This window comes from Chiloscyllium plagiosum, unplaced genomic scaffold, assembly GCF_037043375.1.
Source record: "Chiloscyllium plagiosum isolate Xiang-an unplaced genomic scaffold, Cpla_swu_hap1 HiC_scaffold_7, whole genome shotgun sequence".
NCBI lineage: Eukaryota > Metazoa > Chordata > Chondrichthyes > Orectolobiformes > Hemiscylliidae > Chiloscyllium > Chiloscyllium plagiosum.
Genome location: NW_028270145.1, coordinates 12,236,435 through 12,257,360, shown reverse-complemented (window position 1 = coordinate 12,257,360; position 20,926 = coordinate 12,236,435). Strand labels below are relative to the sequence as shown.

Sequence of the window (20,926 nt, the reverse complement as noted above, 5' to 3'; positions counted from 1 at the left end):
ATGAAAAAAACATTCTGTTGTGTGTAAGATCATTTCTGGATAGAAAAAGAAAATAATCTCTAGACATATGTTTGCACAACAGCATATGGGGGAGTATATTTGATGGCAAATTCCAGTCTGTATAAATTCCATTGCAATAGACTCCAGAGAGTATTCTCATTCATATCTTTATTGGAGTACATTTGTCCTCCAAAGTGGGGAAGGGGAAAAGAGACATTTGATAAATTCTGTACAAAATCCTCTCTACTATACCCAGAATCACAGTGTTGTTACTATGCAGGAGGAAGCCATTGGGCCCATTGTATATATGTTGGCTCTCCATAACCAAGGCTGTCAGAGTACTGGGTAAATCACATCTATAGTGAATCCACCAAGCAAACAGAAGACAGGAGATAATATGAGCACTTTGTGTTCCTTACTCTCATGCGTACAACTGCTGAGCAATTAAGTTTTCTAATCTTGCATAGGCTACTCCTTAAGCTCCTCTGACCTCCTCCCACTTCTGGAGGTCAGGGAGATATTGGCATAGTGCACATGTCACTTATACTAGTAATTTCCGCAAGAAAAACAGAAGTTGCTGGAAAAGCTCAGGAGATCTGGCAGCAGCTGTGAAAAGAAATCAGAGTTAACACTTCAGATACGGTAACCCTTCCTCAGTACTCCGCACCCAGGCTAATGCTCAAATCAGACTAAGGTAGCTTGTTGGAGTTTAAATTCAATCATTAAAATGGAGCATAAAGCTAGTCTCAGTAATGGTGACTGTGTCACTAAAGACCCAGTTGGTTGTCTAATGTCCTTTAGGGAATGAAATTTGTCATCCTTATCCGATCTAGCTTGCACATAACTCCAGTCCAACGGCAGTGTGGATGACTATTAACTGTTCTCTGAAATGGATAGACAAGCCACTCAGTTTGCAAGCAATTAGGAATGGACAATTTATGTTGACCTTGCTAATGACATTTACAAACCATGAAAAAATAAACAAAAATCACTTGGAACTGAACTCTTGCCAGCTGAAAGTAAGCTAGCACAAATGGCCACTGGCTCAGTTAAACTCACTCTCTATCTGGAAACTGTGACCCTTCACTCTTTCTCTGTCACATTTGAGTTTGAGCCAATCATCCATGCCAGGCCCTCCTGGCCCAATCACTATGCACCTTCTCCTGTCTCCCTCTAATTTTCTGCCATCATCATTTACCCTGTTACAGTGACAATGATATGCCATTTCTCTCCCTTGACTCTATAGCCCTCACCACCTAGACCCTCCACTCATCATCCTTTACATATCCTTCAAAGCATTTGGCTTACCATCTGAGATCTTCGGTTTTCCCTACCTCAGACTGGATATGCCCTCCTACCAAATCTAAGCCTCCTCTGCATCTCTGAACCTACTCTGTGTCAAACAGAGTTTTATCACTTAGGAAACCATGACTTAGTAGTGGACATGTTGAACCCGGCCTTTATGCCTCTCATTTTGCATTTCCTTATTGTTGTAAATGGGTCTGCAAGGATTAATACTTTATTGAGTGAAGTCAATACCAGTTGTGGTGATGATCACATTAGGACTTGGTCAGAATAAAGAAAGGCTAGAGTTGGTGTATTCCTGCCTACAATATTTCAGGTCAATTCTTGTAAATGTGAATAGATGCATAAACCTCATTTTTTTATGCAAAATTCTTCTCGTCAGACTAGAAAGGTAGATGCCCTCATTAATGCTAGCCCACTTTGTGTTTGAAGGAACTTACACGCATTACTAGCTGCTTCTCCACCCTCAGCAACACCCAATCCATCAGGCTGTTCCTGTTGTTCATTTCCATGTCCCAATCCCACTTGCTTCCCTCCCTTACTGCCATAGTTCTCCACCGCATGCTTGATCCCATAAAGCCCTCTTAGTTCTCTTCATGAGGCTGATCCTACCATTTCTTTCCTTGAGACCACAATCTCGCTTCACAATCTGAGCGTACTCTGTTGCCTTTCCTCAAAACTGCCTTGCTCTCAAAGTGGCCTGACCTGCTCTCACCCCTGAATTGTCCTTGCCCTTCCTGCCACTCCAGCCAAGTTGTCATTTCCTGTTGCCCTACTCTATATCAAACCTTCAACAAATACAATTACTCACTTAACATCCAAATGGGCAAACTCATCACCATGACAATTTAGACACTACTGGCTTAATCTTGAGGTAGGACTTAATGTAGAAAGGCTTTAACATAATGAGTATACATCGGATGTAAATGTATCAAATATTAAAAACCCATCAGAAAGTGTGTAAGGCCAGTCCCATTAATGCTACGCTGTCAATTTAATTTCTACATTTCAACTCACCATCACAAAACCAAAATTTCACATCACATTTAAGTACATCTGCAATGTTTCCAAACTTCCTTAACCACATTAAATTGCACCCAATGACCTGAATATAAAAAGGATGACACACCATTGCCATATTGGGGGGGGGGGGGGGTGCTGCTGCACAATTGGTAATGTTACCTTTAGAATTAAATGTTAAAGAGAGGCCCTATTAACCCTCCCAAGGTCCGATGGTGATAGTTTGAAGAAGAATGGAGATGTTTTATTGTGTAAGGTGATGGTTTTGAAAGGGAAATGCTTAGACTGCTTTAAACTTCACCAAATACAAAGATTCCAAAGGACAACCTATCTAGTCCTCATGATCTTAGCAACAACATCTGTTGCATTAATGTGACTTCTATCTGATTGCTTTAATGGAGAGATTATATCTTATCTTAAACAAAAGCCTCTTCACATTAGACTAGCTGATGATTTTCATCAACCACTTTGGATCACGTATGTCTTGTAAAACAGAAAATAAAGATGATGGCAGTAATCTACCCAGTCACATGTTGACAATGGTCAGCATTGCATGTTCATACACCAGTTATCAATACTGTCCTGTCCATTGTTTATCCACCAATTTGTTTGATACAAACCAAATAATAAACAGGACATTATCACAACGATGTTTGTGGAATCTTGATGTATTCAAATTGGATGCCACATCTCCTGCATAGAATTGACTACATTTCATAAATTCTTCATAGACTGTAAAATGTTTGGTAATTTCTGGTGGCTATGGAAGATACAATGGAACACTAGATTGGGTTGGGATATCTGTTCGGCATGGACGGGTTGGACCAAAGGGTCTGTTTCCATGCTGTACATCTCTATGACTCTATAACTATGACTCTATAATATGTCTTACTTTTTTAGCTTTAGCAGCACAAACTAACCCAGAAATCAATCTGAAGATCGATTTTAAGTGGCGATGCAAGATACAATGAAACAATATGTCTTTCTTTTTTAGCTTTAGCAGCACAAACTAACCCAGAAATCAATTTCACATTCCCTTCAATCTGAAGATCGATTTAAACAGCAATTGTTAGTAAATGGTTGCACTACCTCGGAAATGTAGTGGAGAAACTGTTGACTATTGAAATATTGTATATACATCTCCTCTATGCAAATTACAAAATATGAGTACTTGTAAAATTCACTTTCTGTAACATGGTAATATTATACGTGTTGTGATTTGCAGCACTAAATACAGCGAATAGAATTCTGAAGAAGGACTGGACTTGAAACACTAACTTTGCTTTCTGTCCACAGATGCTGCCAGACCTGCTGAGGTTTTCCAGCAATTTCAATTTTTGTTGCTGGTGATTAGAATAGTTTGTTGTCACCATCCCCTGACCTTGACTGGGACTAAAGTCCTCCTTGATTTACAGTGATGTGGAGGTGCCTGGTGAAAAAGCAGCACTCCGAAAGTTTGTACTTCAAATAAACTTGCTGGACTATAACTTGGTGTTGTATGTTTTTTAACTTGGTTTACAGTGATAGAGGGAAGTCAGTGATGGGTCTTAATGAGAGGAGGACCTTGTCTTAAACAAGATATGGTTTATTGCATAGTAAAAATCAGGTATGAGTTACATTAGTAAGTTAGAATTTTTCAAAAGAGCCTAAGGAGATTTAGATGGTAGATCTGTCCTCTTCAAGTGCCAAAGCCTGAAGACCTTATGACATCAACGGATTGGATGGAACCTACTGCAATTTGCAGCCCTTTCCGAGCCATTGTCTTAAACAAAAAGAAACATCCATCATTTCTCAGACCTCAAAAACACAGGAAATATCTTGTTCTACCATTCAATATGATCTGAAAATATGACCATCTTTGCATTAACTCCACTTTTCTGCCCATTTCCCACATCCTTTAATTTCCTGACAGACTACAGGTCTGCTTTTAAAGTGTTAAACGTATTCAATGATAGAGCATATACAAGCCTCTAGGGTAGAGAATTTCAAAGATTCTCAAAACCCTACACAATTGAAGAAATTTCCCCTCATCTCTGTTCTAGAAGATTGACCCCTTATCATAAGACCCTGTCCCCCTTTATTGGATTTCCCAGCCAGCAGAATCGATCTCTCAGTGTCTGTCTTAACAAGATCCTTCAGAATGGTACATGTTTCAAAGAGATCACCTCCCCTTTTCCTAAACCACAGACAATATTGTATCAGTTTATTAATTTCAAAATGTGAAGGTGAATGACTGGAGGTTTCAAGGTGTGAGGTGAAAAGTTTAAAGGGGATACACGCGTCAAGTACTTCACACAGAGGGTGGTGGGTGTCTGGAACGTGTTGCCAGCAAAGGTGGTAGAGGCAGGCATGGTAGATTCATTTAAGATGCATCTGGACAGCTGCATGAGGAGGTGGGGAGCAGATGCTTAGGAATTGGGCGACAGGTTTAGACAGTAGATTTGGATCGGTTTGGACTTGGAGGGCCGAAGGGCCTGTTCCTGGGCTGTAAATCTTCTCTGTTCTTTGTTTTTTGTGTCAGCAGAAGGACCATAAACCCACTGACTGGAAGATCAATCTAAGCTAACCTTCAGTTTTGAATGCAATGAATTATATTTTGCAAGGTCCACACACAAAATAAATGTAGTGTTATCAAAGCCCAGTGAGGTTTTCCTTTTGATTTCTAATGATTTCCCAAGAAAGCTATTTTTTTTCCCTGTCAGGTTCTCAAAATCCCTTCTAAAAACTGATGGCAAGAAAAGCTTTTGAAACACAGGTTTTTATCACAGCAGGGGGTTTCATGAGTGAACTCATGAGAGGATGGTTGAGGTGGGGGAAAAAAATAAGAGGTAGCACCCTGATGTGTAAAATGTATAGGAATATCCATCCTTGTCATATAGCATATTTACTGGATATCATATCTTGTGACATGTCCCCAAATGTGCCCGCTACGAGCTGTGGGAATTGTACCACCAAAGGTGGCTGCGACAGGATAAAAAAGAACAATTTTATTAGGAACATTTGAGCTTTGGAATATCTTTCTGATTCAGCAGCTTCTTTTACATGTTTTGCCAAAAGCCGTGTTACTTTCTGTGACATTAGCAAACTCTGAAGCTGCAGCTGAGCCAGAAATATTACATCTGACCTCACCCTGCAACCCATCCCCCCCCCCGTTTTCCAAAACTTATAAAATCATTATTTTAAAGAAATCCCACCACTCTGCCACTCAGCTCAGTCTTATTATAGAAACATGATTCAGAAATCAGTCCAAAGTTCAATGACTCTGAGCTGTATTTGAGTAAAACTAACAGCATTGTACTTATGAGAATCTGCAACATGAGAAAAAATATTTGCAATATAGAGCAATTCATTCCAATAGACCATGCACTATAAACTCTACTCAGTTTATTTTTTCTTCAAAATAATTGCAGCTAAATGTTAAATGAGGAATTAATCCCCGACGTATTGTTTCCTTGGTGGACCAAGGCAAATCATGACCATTCCATCTTGCTCCAAATAGACAACAAAAGTAACCTTTCTATATTCCCATTGGACTTACATCATCAGTGCCCCACTGTGCTTGAGGTGTTGTGACCCTCAGGTAAAATAAAGAGCAGCCTAAGGTCCTTTGAAATTATGATGATTTTCATTCACTGAATAAATTTAAAGATCCTGCATTTACCACCTTCTGGGCAAAACAATTCTATATTCTACAAATCCTTTATCAGAAAAAAACTATTAAAAGGGAGACCTCCAAACCTTAAACCACGTCTCCTAATTTTGGACAAATTTTAGATTTTAACCATTTTAAACATTCCTACATATCTACTGATCCATTTGCCCCAAGATATTGTACATTCCAATAGCATCACCTCTCTTTCTTCTAAATTCCAATGTGTACAGGCCTAATCTGTTTTACTTTTCTTCAGGTTATAGACCAACAGGTCTATTGGAAATCACGAGCTTTCGAAGTACTGCTTCTTCATCAGGTAAAGCCTCATTTCATCTGATGAAGGGGCAGCGCTCCGAAAACTTATGATTTCAAATAAGCCCGTTGGACTATAACCTGGTGTCATGTGACTCCTGACTTTGTCCACCCCAGTCCAACATCGGCTCCTCCACATCATTACTTTCCTTCATAAGATAAGGAATGACTTGAGTAAACATTCTCTGAATTGTTTCTGAAGTAATTATATATTTTTTTAAAAATAAGAACACCAAAATTGGACACAGCATTATAGTTGTGGTCTCATTAACAGCTGCAGTAAAATCTCCCTAATTTCACGCTCTATTATCCTTATGATATACAGCAGCATCTCATTTGCTTTATGATCATTTGCTGTACCTGCAGGCTAACTTTATTTCTGGGGATAATGAGATTCTTTTATATTGCCGAATTCTGTAATCTCTCCTTATTTAAATAATATGCTGCATTTCTATTCTCCCTGCCAGAGTGTACAAATTCATTATTATTCATATTACATATCATCTGCCAACCTCTCGTCTGTTCAGGTAAACTATCCATATCTCCTTGCAGACTCTACTTCTTCTTAACAACTTATTTTCCTAACCATTTTGGAGTCATCAGCAAACTAAGCTACCATATATTTGGAGCCCTTATCTGAATCATTGATATAAATGAGGACCCAGCACTAGTCCCTGTGGCACCACACCAGTTGCAACTTTCCTACCTGAAAAGGACCCATTTATACCTACTCTCTGCTTCTTAGCTGAGCAATCCTTTATCTATACTAATATGATTTTTCTACACCATGAGCTCTGGTCTTGGATCCTTTGATGTTGCGCCTTCTCAAATGCATTTTGGAAATCCAAGTACACCACATTTTCCAGTTCCCCTCTATCCAGTGTGAATGTTAATCAAAAAATTCTATTAGGTTTGTTAAACATGATTTCCCTTTTACAGAGCCATGTTGACTTTGTCTGATTACATTTGATTTTTTTCAGTATCCTGCATTCCATACTTAATAATAGATTCAAGCTCACTCCCTTTGACGGATTTTCAACTAACTGGCCTACAGTTTCCTGCTTTCTGCCTTCCTCCTTTCTTGTGAGTCTTCCAACATCTGAGGAACTTCAGAAGTTTATAACTAATGCATTTACTGTTTCTGCTGCCACCTTTTTTAAGACCCTAGGATGCAGACCACCAAGTCCCAGGAACTTGTTAACTTTTGGTCAAATAGCTTTTCAAAAGCACCTTAATCCTGATGATGGTGATCATTACAAATGCATCCATCCTAACTACTTCGTGACTTTAATGAATATTTGGGAAGTTTTCTAAATCTTCTACAGCGAAGATAGACACAAAAAACCTGTTCAAAGCCTGTTCAAAACTATTATTTCTTCCGATTTGCTAGAGTACTATTAATTATTCTTTTCCTGTTCTAATACTTACAGAAACTCTTACTCTGTTTTTATATTACTAGCTAACTTTCTCTCATATTCTACTTTATGCATTTTTATTATCTTTTTAATCATTCTTTACTAGTTGTTAAAGTTCTCTGTCCTATCATTAATCATTACAGATTTGTATGACATTTCTTTAAATTTAGTACCATGCCTAACTTCCTTCTTTAGCTATGGATGATGCATCCCTGTCAAAGGGAAGGATAAAAGAATATGCTACTTTTTCTGTGTATGCAGACAGCATAGCTATGAAAAATGAAAATTCAAGCAAAACATTGAGAAACACTCTTGCCAATGGCTTTTGACTTGCTGATAATGCATTTTAGGTTCTTATTTTTAGTATTTGCATAATTATGCAAAAAGATTAATCCTTCTAGTGTAACCAGGGGAACTTTCAAATTACTACATGAACTAAATCTAAAATGAATGTTTTTTTTTACCCCTGATGTTTACATTTAATTACAGATAATTTACCTCAAAGATGTTTATTTAGTAATTATCTGTCATTTTGGAAACTTTCTCACAGACCAGGTGCCTTACCTAACTCAAAGTCCATCTTTCAGTCATTCCCAATACACAACAGCCTTCAGTTCTGATTTGAAGAAACTCCGAAGGAGAGTCATACTAAACTCGAAACAATAACTCTGTTTTTCTCTCCACAGATGCTGTCGGACTTACTAAATTTTTCCAGTACTCCCAGTGTTCGTTATAGCATTCGTAAGGCTCTACCTGATTGTGTTCTACCCGTTTGAACTGAATGATCAACTTTGATTACTTTTTAACTGAATCTTTTAACTGTTCTGACATTGATGCATGTCTTATGTCTGAGAAAGCATTAAATATGCCTCCTAACCCATAATCATGGGATTGTTTTGTTAACGCTTCCACCAAACATTTCACTTATTTTCTTTTTCAGAGCTCAATCAATCTATTTGATTGAAAGTGTATTTTTCTTTCCTACATCATTGTAAGGTTATCCTGTGTGGTTACCATGGCACCGCTAAAGTCAGCAGTGCCATGGCAACTGTGCTTTTGTGACGCAATGAATATTTTTCTTGAAGAGAAAAAGTAGAAATGAGTAAGCAATGTATTATTTCAAAAGCACAGGTCTGCGAAAATTTGGTCCAGATTTAACTTGTCCAGATTTAAAATAGTTCAAGTCACTATTAATATGATAGAAACATCCATTGGAAAGCTTGCTTTTATTTTTATTGGAAAGAGAAACAGTGAAAAGGTTTACACTGGAAAGGATCCACCGGTAAGGTATATTTTTCCCCACTTTGCAATTTGAATTAAGAGTTTGTTGTGAACATGTGACATGAGAAATCCAAAATGACACATTTTCCAATACAAGAGTATTGGCCAGACGTTTGTGGAGGGGCGGGGGAGTTTCAGTTGGTGGGATGATATCTTTCTGGGAAGGCTGAATAGGCTGGGGCTGTCTTCCCTTGAGCATCGGAGTCTGAGAACTGACCTTGTAGAGGTTTATAAAATCATGAAGAGTATGGAAAGGGTGAATAGGCAAGGCCTTTTCCCTGGGGTGGGGGAGTCCAAAACTAGAGGGCATAGGTTTAATAAAGCGGATTGGTATGGATGAGTTGGACCGAATGGTCTGTTTCCATGCTGTACATCTTTATGACTCAATGACTATCTTGGCACTTATAAGCCAGTGATAGATCTCACAGAATGAAGAACCCAAGGGAATCCTGCGGGTGTAGGGAAAAGAAAAGACCACCTGTTGAGAGCAGCAGGCTCCTCAAAGGCTAGCACTCTATTGAATAACAGCACCTCTGGGAAGGCAGTGGTTGCGATCAGTACTGCGACCACCCAAGGCTTAGAATCACCGCTGGATCCCAGGGCAGAGATTAATTGGGGCAGTAAAGGGTCATGGGAGTAAGGATTGAACAACAAGGATACTGAGGCAGATCTCAGGGGTCACCGCTCCTCTCTAGGCCACATTATTCAATCAGGTACTGGATGTTTTTAAGCAAACACCCATCCCGCCCGATCCATGGATCCACAGGCACTCTGTATGGATTTACTTATTTCACACCTTTTTCTGCTGAAAGAATATACTTAAGTGCCTTGAGTGACTCACGTGATTTCTGACCTTACAAATGTGGAAAGGAAAACTCAGTTAAATAGAAAGGAGTCCAACAAGGCAAGCAAAACCATCACAGAAGAAAAATCCTGCATTCAATAAAATGAAAAGGAATGGAACTGAGACTGACTGTAAATGAAAAAAGAATTTAAAGTAAATCCTAATCAAAACTGAAGTCACCATAAGGGCTTCTCTCTCATTAGACAGAGACAACTAGTGGTGGCTTAACCTGCGGGTTACCATACCTCAGACAAGGGGAGAGATCTTCATGGTAATCCAGACAATGTGGAAATTGAACCCACACTGTTGGTATCACTTTGAATCACAAACCAGGTATCTAAGTAACTGAGCTATCTGACCCCGATAGAAAGTGAAACTGAATATTTGATATATTTGTAAATTTGAGTAATTCAGGTTGACATTAGCTTTGCTTTTCAAAAGGAAAATGTAAGGAAATGTACAAAGAGCAAAATTTCCCCACCGTTGAGCATTCTGGCTATTAGCAAGTTGGTACACTGTCCTGTGATCAAGAGTTGGTAGAGTGAGAGTCATTGCTAGTTTTGAATAGAATGAATTGGAATATATAATGGGGTAGGAAGTATCTGGTTTGGTCTAGAAATATTAAGGGTGAGTACTGGTAGAACAAAAATTTATAGAATTATAATAGAAGGCTGGATGCTCAGCGAAGTTTTAGTGCACGTGATTCAAAATAGCTGACAAATGCATCCCTGAGGTAATCCATGATCTTTGATTTTGTTTTAATGTTAAACGGTGAATCATGTTCAAACATTTTGATATGTTGGCAGTGAATACCATATTGATCTTTATCAGAATTGACAGGCTCCTGGGCCCCGAATATTTCTGCAGCAATTCCCAAGAGACTGTCACAACTATTTTCCAAGATGAAGTGCAGGAACATATCCACATTTTCTGGCAGGCCTTGCAGACATTTTTCGAATGAGTTTTCAGCTTGAAATATAAAGATATGAATCATGAGGCCCCTTTAATTTCGAAAACCTCAAATCAGATGGCTGGTAAAAGGAGGAATTGGTCCCAGAAGAGACCAAAGTGGGTATTTATGTATGGAAACAAGGATATGAGTGAGTATGTTGCATCTGTCTTTGCTAAAGAAGAAGATACTGCCCAAGATCTAATGAAAGAAGAGGCAATTGAAACATTGGATGGGCTAATTATTTACAAAGAGGAGGCATTAGATGTACTCAAAAGCTGATAAGTCACCAGGATCACATGATTTATCCAAAGATACTTTGCGGAAGGAGGATAGAAATTGTGGAGATATTGACAGTACACTTCACATCCTCCTTGGATACAGGGATGGTGCAGAACATTAGAGAATTGCAAATATAGCAACCTTACTCTAAACGTTTGTCAGGATAAGTCTAGCAACTTCAGGCCAGTTTGTTTAACTTTACTGCTAAGAAAACTTCTAAAAATGATAATTTGGGACAAAATTAAAAGTCACTTTGGCAAATGCAGATTATTTAAGGATAGCCCACATGGATTTTTGTTTTCAGGGCAAACTGTAGTTTGCCATCTTGATTATGATGTTTGATGATGGAACATCATGAGGGCAAGTCAGTTAATGTGGTGTACGTGGGCTTCTGAAAGGCATTTGATCAGCTGTCGCATATTAGGCTTATCTGCACCTTCTTGCCAAAATAGGGTGCTTGGTGGCATGATGTAAAGATAACAATCTCTCCCTTATTGTCAGCAAAATAAAAGTTGGCCATTGATTTCAGGAAGCAAGACAGAGGGTATGCCCCTTTCTACATCACTGGTGCTGGGGTGGAGGTGATCAAGAACTTCAAATTCCAATGAGCGATGATTAGTAACAATCTGTCCATAATTAGATTAAATTAGATTAGATTAGATTACAGTGTGGAAACAGGCCCTTCGGCCCAACAAGTCCACACCGACCCGCCGAAGCGAAACCCACCCATACCCCTACATTTACCCCTTACCTAACACTACGGGCAATTTAGCATGGCCAATTCACCTGACCCTGCACATCTTTTGTGACTGTGGGAGGAAACCGGAGCACCCGGAGGAAACCCACGCAGACACGGGGAGAACGTGCAAAACCCACACAGTCAGTCGCCTGAGGCGGGAATTGAACCCGGGTCTCAGGCGCTGTGAGGCAGCAGTGCTAACCACTGTGCCACCGTGTCCTGGTCGAAGAAAGCATAAAAAAGCCTTCCTCTGGAGGCTAAGGAAATTTAGCATGTCTTCATAATTTTTGTGGATGCACCATAGAAAGCATTCTACCTGAATGCATCACGGCTTGGTACAGCAACTGCTCTGCAGGACCATAAGAAACTACAGAGAGTTGTGAACACAGCCAAGTCCACCACGCAAGCCAACCTTCCATTCACTGACTCCATCTATACTTCTCACTGCCTTGGGAAGTCAGCCAAAATCATCAAAGGTCCCTCTCACCTTACAATCTCTTCCAACCTCTTCCATCAGGCAAAAGATAAAAATAGCTTAATAACATGTACCAACAGATTCAAGGACAGCTTCTTCCCCATTGTTACTAGACTTCTGAATTGAAACTTTAAATTTAAAATCTAATGTTGATTTCTCTCTTGTGCACCTTCACTGCAGTCATAACATTGTAGTCCTTGCTCTGTTCTATTAACCTAATGCACTTTGTATTGTCTGTCCTGCACGCAAAACACTACTTCTCACTGTATCTAGGTGTATGTGACAATGATAAGTCAAATCAACTCAAATCCACCCTCCTCATTGGCCCTGCCTCTAATTCCCATCCTTCCCCCCCAAACTGTTGGACAGGCCTTATGCCTCCAACTCTTCTTCAATATCTACAGCACTCCGGAGCCAGGGTTATATGATGAATAGTGAGTGCCAGTGATGCTGAGGAGGTCCGGACAAGTGGGTAGCAAACAATGTCAAGGGTGCGGAAGTCTTTTTACACTCCTCTGGATAGAAAGGGCTGTGCTCATGATCTGCTGTAAAATCTGCTAGGAGCAGCCCTAAACATATCGGTTAAATAGCAATGTAGCAACCAATGGAACAACGCAGTCCGAGAAGGTGCAATTCGATTCCAACTCTCAGTATGGCAAAGATCACGGTGAGAAAGTGAGGACTGCAGATGCTGGAGATCAGAGCTGAAAATGTGTTGCTGGAAAAGCGCAGCCGGTCAGGCAGCATCCAGGGAACAGGAGAATCGACGTTTCAGGCATGGGGATTCCTGAAGAAGGGCTCATGCCCGAAACGTCGATTCTCCTGCTCCTTGGATCCTGCCTGACCTGCTGCGCTTTTCCAGCAACACAAAAATCACGGTGAGCTGCTTTTGGAACAGCAAGATCTGGGTAAATGGTCCAGAGAATGCAGGTTTGGCAACAGACGATACATGGGTAAACGAATTTAGCTCCAGGTTAAACAAAATACCTTCTACACCAGCACTTTTGGTCCAGGCCGTCTGTTTCTAGATCATGTTTTGATCATTAATCACTATCGACGATGAGGAAAGTGCAAGAAATGCTAAGCTTATGTCATTTATAATCAGAACTATTTGCTGCAAGCATTTGGATAAGACATTATGAACTGTAATGTTCCAGTGAGAATTTAAAGAAATTTTACAGTTGATTTAGTGATAATGAAGGTTGGGCAGTTAAAAAACAAAATTCTGGAATCTCATGACTGAATATAGTGCCATGGAAAGCTACAAAATCTCAGCAATCTACATGTACATTGTGATATGAAATGTTGCCATTTCTCCAGGGCCTGAGCAGGTACCAGTGCCACATATTTTCCTCCCCTTTTTTCATTGAAAATATTGTCTGAATTTGGGGGTGGAGTGTGTCTGGTATCCAAAGGCACTGATTGAGGAACCCAGTATTGGCTGTTGGGGGAAGGGAACATGGAAAACTATCTCCTGCTTTTGCTGTCAATCTCTCTCATCCCCAGAACCCAATCCTGCAACAAATTCCTTGTTGTCATTCACTGCATCTAGGCCTATCCTTGATACACGAAGGATGAGTGTAATATCAACAACCATCACCACCTCCCCAACAGTGCTGGGTGAGTACAGAGAGATTATTGACTACAGCTCTTTGTGGAAGGGGCTTCTCCAAGTCTCCAATGTCCTTGATGTAAGGGAAGACCCACTACTGGCCTGTCAAATCTCTGAAAGACAGATGATGTGGCAGGGGATCCCAAAAACAGGTTATGTGGGGGTTCACCAGTTTTCAGGCTGGTAGCACCTCCCCCCCCCCCCCCCCCCCCCCCACCCTCCCATGCCTCCAACAAAGATTTTAATCCAATCAATTGATCACTTATTTATAGAAATAAGCATTTTTAAATTCAGTAACATATCAAAGACAGCTAATCCTTTACGAATATCTTAAAACTGTCAATCAAAATGTATTCTCAGATCCCTGCTAAGGTGGAATTGATCTTTTTGAAACTCAGCCAAGCACTTATGAAGGGCTCACTGTATCCTAGGAAAATGTCAAATATAAAATCTATAGAAACTATAGGAATTGAAAGTAATGTGCTTTTTTTCCCATAGCTATACCAGTTGACCTAGAGATCAATTTACTCCTCAATGTTTTATTTTTACACTTAAATGACTTGTATACTCTGGATTCCTTTGGTTTTAAAGGGCCGTAGATTTAAATAACTTCAGGTTATGTCACTTAAACTAATCTTTCCTGCCCTGTAAGACCCCTTATTTGATTTCATAAATTATTTGCATTCTTCATGTTAAGGCTCATGGAACATTGATAGAAATGTCTGCTTAAACTCAGCACCTTTTAAAATGGCTCAGCTGTTTCACATTTTACAACTGCACAATTCACTTTCAGGTTAGTTACTAATTTACTTCTGTAAGTTCTTGCTGTGATTGTACAAGTGTCTGGGGACTTGTGCAATGAATTAAAGATAGCGGTTAAGTCCACAGGGTGTGGTGAACACCTTGGTTCCACCTTCTAAAATTCTGAACAGGCCAAACTGTGGCTGTAATACTGTGTTCTGCACTCTGTTCTGTAACCCTGATGCACCTTGTATGGCATAATCTACATGTGTAACATGCAAAACAACATTATTCACTGTATCGCAGTACATCTGACAATAATAGGTCAATTAGTCAAATCAATCAATCAGAACTAGGTGCTGGGATCACATACACGTACATGCACATACATACACACACAGCACAGATAGGTGGCAGCAGTCTGTATGTGATGGCTGACAGACAGTAGCAAGGACAAAGGCAGAGGATGACCCTGAGTGACCAAAGCTGTTTTATGCTCCAGGAAGCCACTGTCACTTCCCCACACCAGTACCCTAATGATCTTCAGAACCTGCGAGAGTACAGACTGCTGAAAAAGTGTGAAATCCTCTAAGTTCTTTCGAAAACTCGTATCCACAGCTGTGGTTATAGCAGTCTAAATGTGCATGGCAGTTAGCTGAGCTTTGATGATTTCAACCTGAAATTCAACTTTAGCACTTTAGACAGTGTGTGGCTTCTGCCTCTGTTCCAATGGAAACTCAGTCATTGGCCAGCAATGGTTGAGTTCACAAATGTTCTCACGGCCTTGTTCTTCAGTGGAATGCCAGAAAGAATGGACACTAAGCTGTGCTCAGATCACCGTGCCAGATTAATGATGGACTCCTTTACCCCACTGACAGTGAGCTCTGGCTTTCAAGGAGGTCAGTCCTTTCATTTGCAGACCCACCAGCCTTTTACTGTATGTCACCTCCTCATGTGTGCAACCTCACTCCCTGGTGAAATGGCACCAGTGCTGCCCTTGGCTACAGTTGTGCAGAGAGGCTCACCGCATGCAGATTGCTCCTCCATTTCACTGTGTGCAGTGTGTGGACTGTGGATCTGAGCTGCTAGTTGTGAGTATAAGTGTGAATAACAGTGTTTCTTAACACAAGGAAGTGAGTTATGAGATGGAGGAACCAGGTATGACCTGTTTTTACCTTCAATTTCTTTAGCCCTGCTATTAGCCACAACCTCAGCTGGGACTGGTCGGATTGCTGACTAATGTTACCTCTTCCACCAGGAGGGGAACTGCAGCAGTGTCTGTCCCCATGGTTACTCCCTGTTCCCTTTAGTTGTGCACAACCTTGACCGGGTTAACAAGAGATGGTTGATATGTAAGCGAACGGGAGCTGTGAATGGAACAGTGTGAGAGTCTGGGCAATGGTTCACATGAGAATAAATCGACTCACATTAACCATATATACAGTCATCATCATAGAGATATACAGCATAAAAAACAGACCCTTCAGTCTAACCAGTCCATGCCAACAATAAATCAAATCTAAACTAGTCCCACCAGCCTGCGTTTGGCCCATGTGCCTTCAACATTTCTTATTCATACACTTATCCAAATGTCTTTTAAATGTTCTAACTGTATTCACATCCTCCACTTCCTCTGGAAGTTCATTCCACACATGAACCACTCTCTTGAGTTGCCATTTTATAAATCTTTCTCTTCTCATCTTAAAAATATGTCTCTTAGTCATTAAAATCCCCCACCCTAGGGAAAAGACACCTACCATTCGCCTTTCTATGTCCCTTATGATTTTATAAACCTCTATGAGGACACCCCTCAACCTTCTACTCTCCAGTGAAAAACATCCCAGCTTATCCAGCCTTTCCTTATAACTCAAACCCTCCATTCCCAGTAACATCCTGGTAAATCTTTTCTGAACCCTCTCCAGCTGAATAATACCCTTCTTATAACAGGGTGGCCAAAACTGGACACAGTACTCTAGAAGAGGCCTCAACATCGTCATGTACAATTTCAACATGCTGTCCCAACTTCTATACTCAATGGTCTGAGCAATGAAGGCAAACGGTCATGAACGTCTTTCCTGCACTGCATCCAGGGTTTGGGGCTACACGGCTTTGCAAAGTGGATAGAGGACTTCACTTCTTCCCTGCACATTTTGCACCGAGGCATGTAGTGTCACATCATGGAATCTTGGAGTATGTTCACTGTTTGTGCCAGATTCATCTTACACATTACGACTAGAATACACCTTTCCTTTAAGAAGTTCACGCTGGCTTCAAGTGTGAACTTCTTAACGCTTGAAGAAGTTAAGAACTTCTTAACTGCCACAAATTTATAAGCCCTGCTAATGTGTGCAGCCACTCAACAGTGACCTTCGTGTTGGGCTGCAATCTACCACCATTTAAATGAGCAGATGGCATAAAGATTTCCTACCTCCTCTGAAGGAACAGGCTAGGTTAATTTCACACCATGACCAATATGCCTGTTTTTACGGAAAACCAATTTAGTCCTATGTTTCTAATTAATGCAACTTCTGATGTGTGTTGACTGAATGTAAGCTGAACAGTGCCGCCTATTTTTTTTATAAATCATAAGTGTCCTTAATACAACACATTTCCCTGCCAGGGTTCAGAGAACAAAAACAGAAATGTCAAAGTCTTCAAATGGTATATATTTTGATAAATCGCTACAAATTTAAACCAAGAGAAACAACAAGCTTCTCTCTGAATTCAGATGAATCTCCAGTTTGCTGCTTGTAGTGCATCATGCTGAATAGTTACAATATGATTGATTGTGGTAGTATGGTCAATCAGCCTCTTGGAGCTCAGCACTGCAGTAGGACAGCGAGTATTTCATTTTGCTAAATTTAAACTTGCAGGATAGATACTAGAGAAGGACACTGGAGGCTTATTATGAATATCTTGTCAGTAGGTTCATGGCAGAAGAGAATCATTCTTCCCTACATAAGTGACAATTTTTGTCCCAGACGCATGACTATTTCTATAGTCAGCATTCTGTGTGGTTACTGCCATTCAAGATCAGCATTACTTATAATAGAGTGTCTACATCTGTAACTGCCTGTATAACTTCTTTTTAATTCATTCATTACATATGGATATCGCTGACAGGGTCAGTATTTATTGCCCATTCCTAATTCCCCTTAGTCACAGGGCTTTAGATGCACCGTGTTAGGGAAGATGTTTTGGGACTTTGACCAAGTGACAATGAAGGAAGGGTGACATATTTCCAAGTCAATATGGCATGTGGCTTGGAGGGGATCTTGCAGGAGGTGCTGTTCTCGTGTATCCAGTATCTTTTGGTTGAGGTCATCGTTTGGAAGATGCTTTAGGAATAGCATTGGTGAGTTAGATGGCACACACTTCCAATCTGTGTTAGCGCTACATGGAACAAATGTTGAATGGGATGGATAAGGTGCCAATCAAGCAGGCTGCTTTGTCCTGGACGGTGTCAAGCTTCGTGAAGGGGCAGACATTCAGACAAGTGGGGAACATTCTAACACACTCTTATTGTGCCTTATAGATGGTGGGTAGGCTTTGACGAGGCAGGAGCTGAGTTACTTGCCACAGAATTCCTAGCCTCTGACCTGCTTTTGTAACCAGTTCGAATTTCTCAGAGATGGTCTGGTCTGGCACTTGTGTGGTCTGAATGTTGCAAATTTTCAGAAGGACTGAATTGTTCTATTAAAAACATGTTGAATATCAATCAACGTCCCTCTTTTTGATCAATGTGTTGAACATGCCCTTTGCAATAATAAATTACTTAAACTAAATTATCTGACAGATTAATTCAAAAATACCTTTCATTGGATAAAATTCAAAATCACTTATCATCTTAAACTATTACGTATCAGGGATTTGGAAGATCAATTTGCATAGGGTTAAAATAAAACTTTTAAATGCTGCACCAGCCTATTGTTTGGCAATTTAAGGGATGACATTTAAGGTAACTATCATATTGGTTTTCATTGTGCACCTTAAGTTTATATCCTCTTTTGGCATTGTAATTTTTTTCTTCTATTGTTTAGAATGTTAACCTACAGTCCTTTTACACACTGAAGCAGCAATGTTTTGCAACATATTAAATAGTCAACCACATCAATGTTCCTGTTAAGAATCAGTCATGATTCACTGGTAACATTCTCACCTACAAGTCAGGAGATTGTGTGTTATAAATTCCAGTTCAGGTTCCTGGTGCACAATCCAGGCTGCCACTTCAGTCCTGTGCTACACAGTCAAATGTATTTTGGATGAGATACTAAACCAAGGCCCCTTCCCTCTTCTCAAGTGAATGAAGAAGATCCCACAGAAAATCCAGAGAAATCTCCCTGGTGTCCACTTACTATTTATCCTTCGACCAACATCACTAAAGCAAACCATTCATTCCATTAGCTCAGTGCTCCTGTTCACAAATTTGTGCCACATTTCCTGCGTTGCAAAAATGACTACTCCAAAAAGTTTGTTATCGTTATTAACCTTGTTTGGAATGACCTAAGGTCATCAAACGTATTACATTTATGTTCTTTCTTTATCATAGGGATTCTACAATTCATGAACTATATTTATGTTGTTTCATTATCATAGAATCCTTTTGATTCTATGATAATGAAACAGCATAGATATAATTCTTTTCATATATGTACTTCTAGCTGTAGTTTCAATTGGAATATTTAATCGCAATATTCTACTTGAATGTCTCTCCTGATTACATCTTTTTCTCGACCAGGTGAACATTATGAATTGTTTAATAGCAAGCACATTAAATATATTACAACAGATTTATAGTTATTAAGCAGTTATATCACTAGGTAGGACAAGAAAATAAAAATAAGTGCAGGGGTACACCATTAGACCTTTTACTATGACTCCACAGTTCAGCAAGGTGATCGCTGAACTGTTACATCAATTCTACACTGCTGTCAAATGCCCATTTCCGTTGATTCCCTTAATGAATCCGTCAATCTCAGTCTTAACTATACTGAACAACTGAGATTCACAAGGGAAAATTGTGACAGTAATTTTTTTTCAAATTTGGATCTTCCTTTGTGAAATGACTGTGCCATATTGATAAATTAACATCTATATTTTCAAGGTGACATGATGTGCATTTTGTACACTTGCTAGCTGAGCTGAAGATGCTTTACTTATGCCTGATCACTGCTAATATAAAAACTTGAAATGAGCCAAAGTAGCTTTGTAACAGTTGCATTGTGAAAAGGCAATTTTCTTTTATTCCCCTTCTGGATTCATAAAAATTCTGAGTACTATAAAAATTGCACAAATTTGTCCGTGCTAAAATTACACACATATTTAAAATGCATTGTTTTATTAGTGGAAAAAAAAATCTATTAATCACAAACAAATATTGCATGCCCTCTAATTGATTAGATAAATTTTATTACAACAAACATCTTTTTTCAAAGCAAGTTTGAACAAAACAAGGATTTCTCTTTCTTTACACATAACTCACCTTCCAGCTTATTTAGAACAGACAATTATTGAGTTAAATTTAAAACTATACAGCATGCCAATCAAATCTACTAGTTTGTAATTTCTATAATGTTTCATCAGTTCAAAGGGAAAGTAAAATTGCATTAAAACCAAGTTAACTTTTGCACAGAAATTGAAGAGTTTGGATAATGCAAGTTCTCAAAGATTTCTCAGTTTCTGTTCTTCACTTTTACATTTATCCCTGTATTTCTTACTATGTTAATTGTTACACTTCTTCAACTATCTCAATTACAGGGTGATTTTAATATCTATGGAACCCAGTGACATCGCTGAAGATAACCTAAGAACATAAGAACTAGGATGGTAAACAATTCAGCCCCTCAAGTCTGCTCAACTAGTTGATATGATCATGGCTGACCCCATCTCAATTCTATTATGCTGCCCAGTCTCCATAACTCTTCAAATTACTACTAATTAAAAATCTGTCAATCTCCTTAAATTTACTCAAGTCCTGGCATCTACCACACTCTGGGTTAGTGAATTCCACAGATTCACAATCCTTTGAGAGAAGTAATTCTTCCTAATATTTTGCCAAGCAAAACATTGTTTTCGTAATTCATGTCTGGGTTTATCCAGCTGCTGCCACGTTCATTATAATCTTTAAGCCCCTCTTTATGCTTCAAAAATTACCTCACTTACCTTTACAAAATAACAGCTTAACATTCGAAATGCGCAATGTTGTTTGTGCTTCCACTTTAGCAAAATAAATCAAGCAACCTCTTGTATATTGATGGGCATGCTCAAATGCAATAAAAATTCAAGATAATGTGAGCAAA

General features: G+C 39.4%; 2 long non-coding RNA genes across 3 annotated transcripts in view; one reads left to right on the top strand and one right to left on the bottom strand.

Annotated features, from left to right (window-relative positions):
• LOC122551977 (uncharacterized) overlaps positions 1-8,548 on the bottom strand; it is a 105,680-nt gene extending 97,132 nt beyond the window's left edge. For both annotated transcript variants that reach the window (XR_015757591.1, XR_006312241.2), the window contains exon 1: positions 8,269-8,548. This is a non-coding gene — a long non-coding RNA (uncharacterized LOC122551977). The remainder of the gene's footprint in view (positions 1-8,268) is intronic.
• A 300-nt stretch (positions 8,549-8,848) lies between these two features.
• LOC148149558 (uncharacterized) overlaps positions 8,849-20,926 on the top strand; it is a 101,297-nt gene continuing 89,219 nt past the window's right edge. The window contains exon 1 of the long non-coding RNA XR_015757590.1: positions 8,849-8,986. This is a non-coding gene — a long non-coding RNA (uncharacterized LOC148149558). The remainder of the gene's footprint in view (positions 8,987-20,926) is intronic.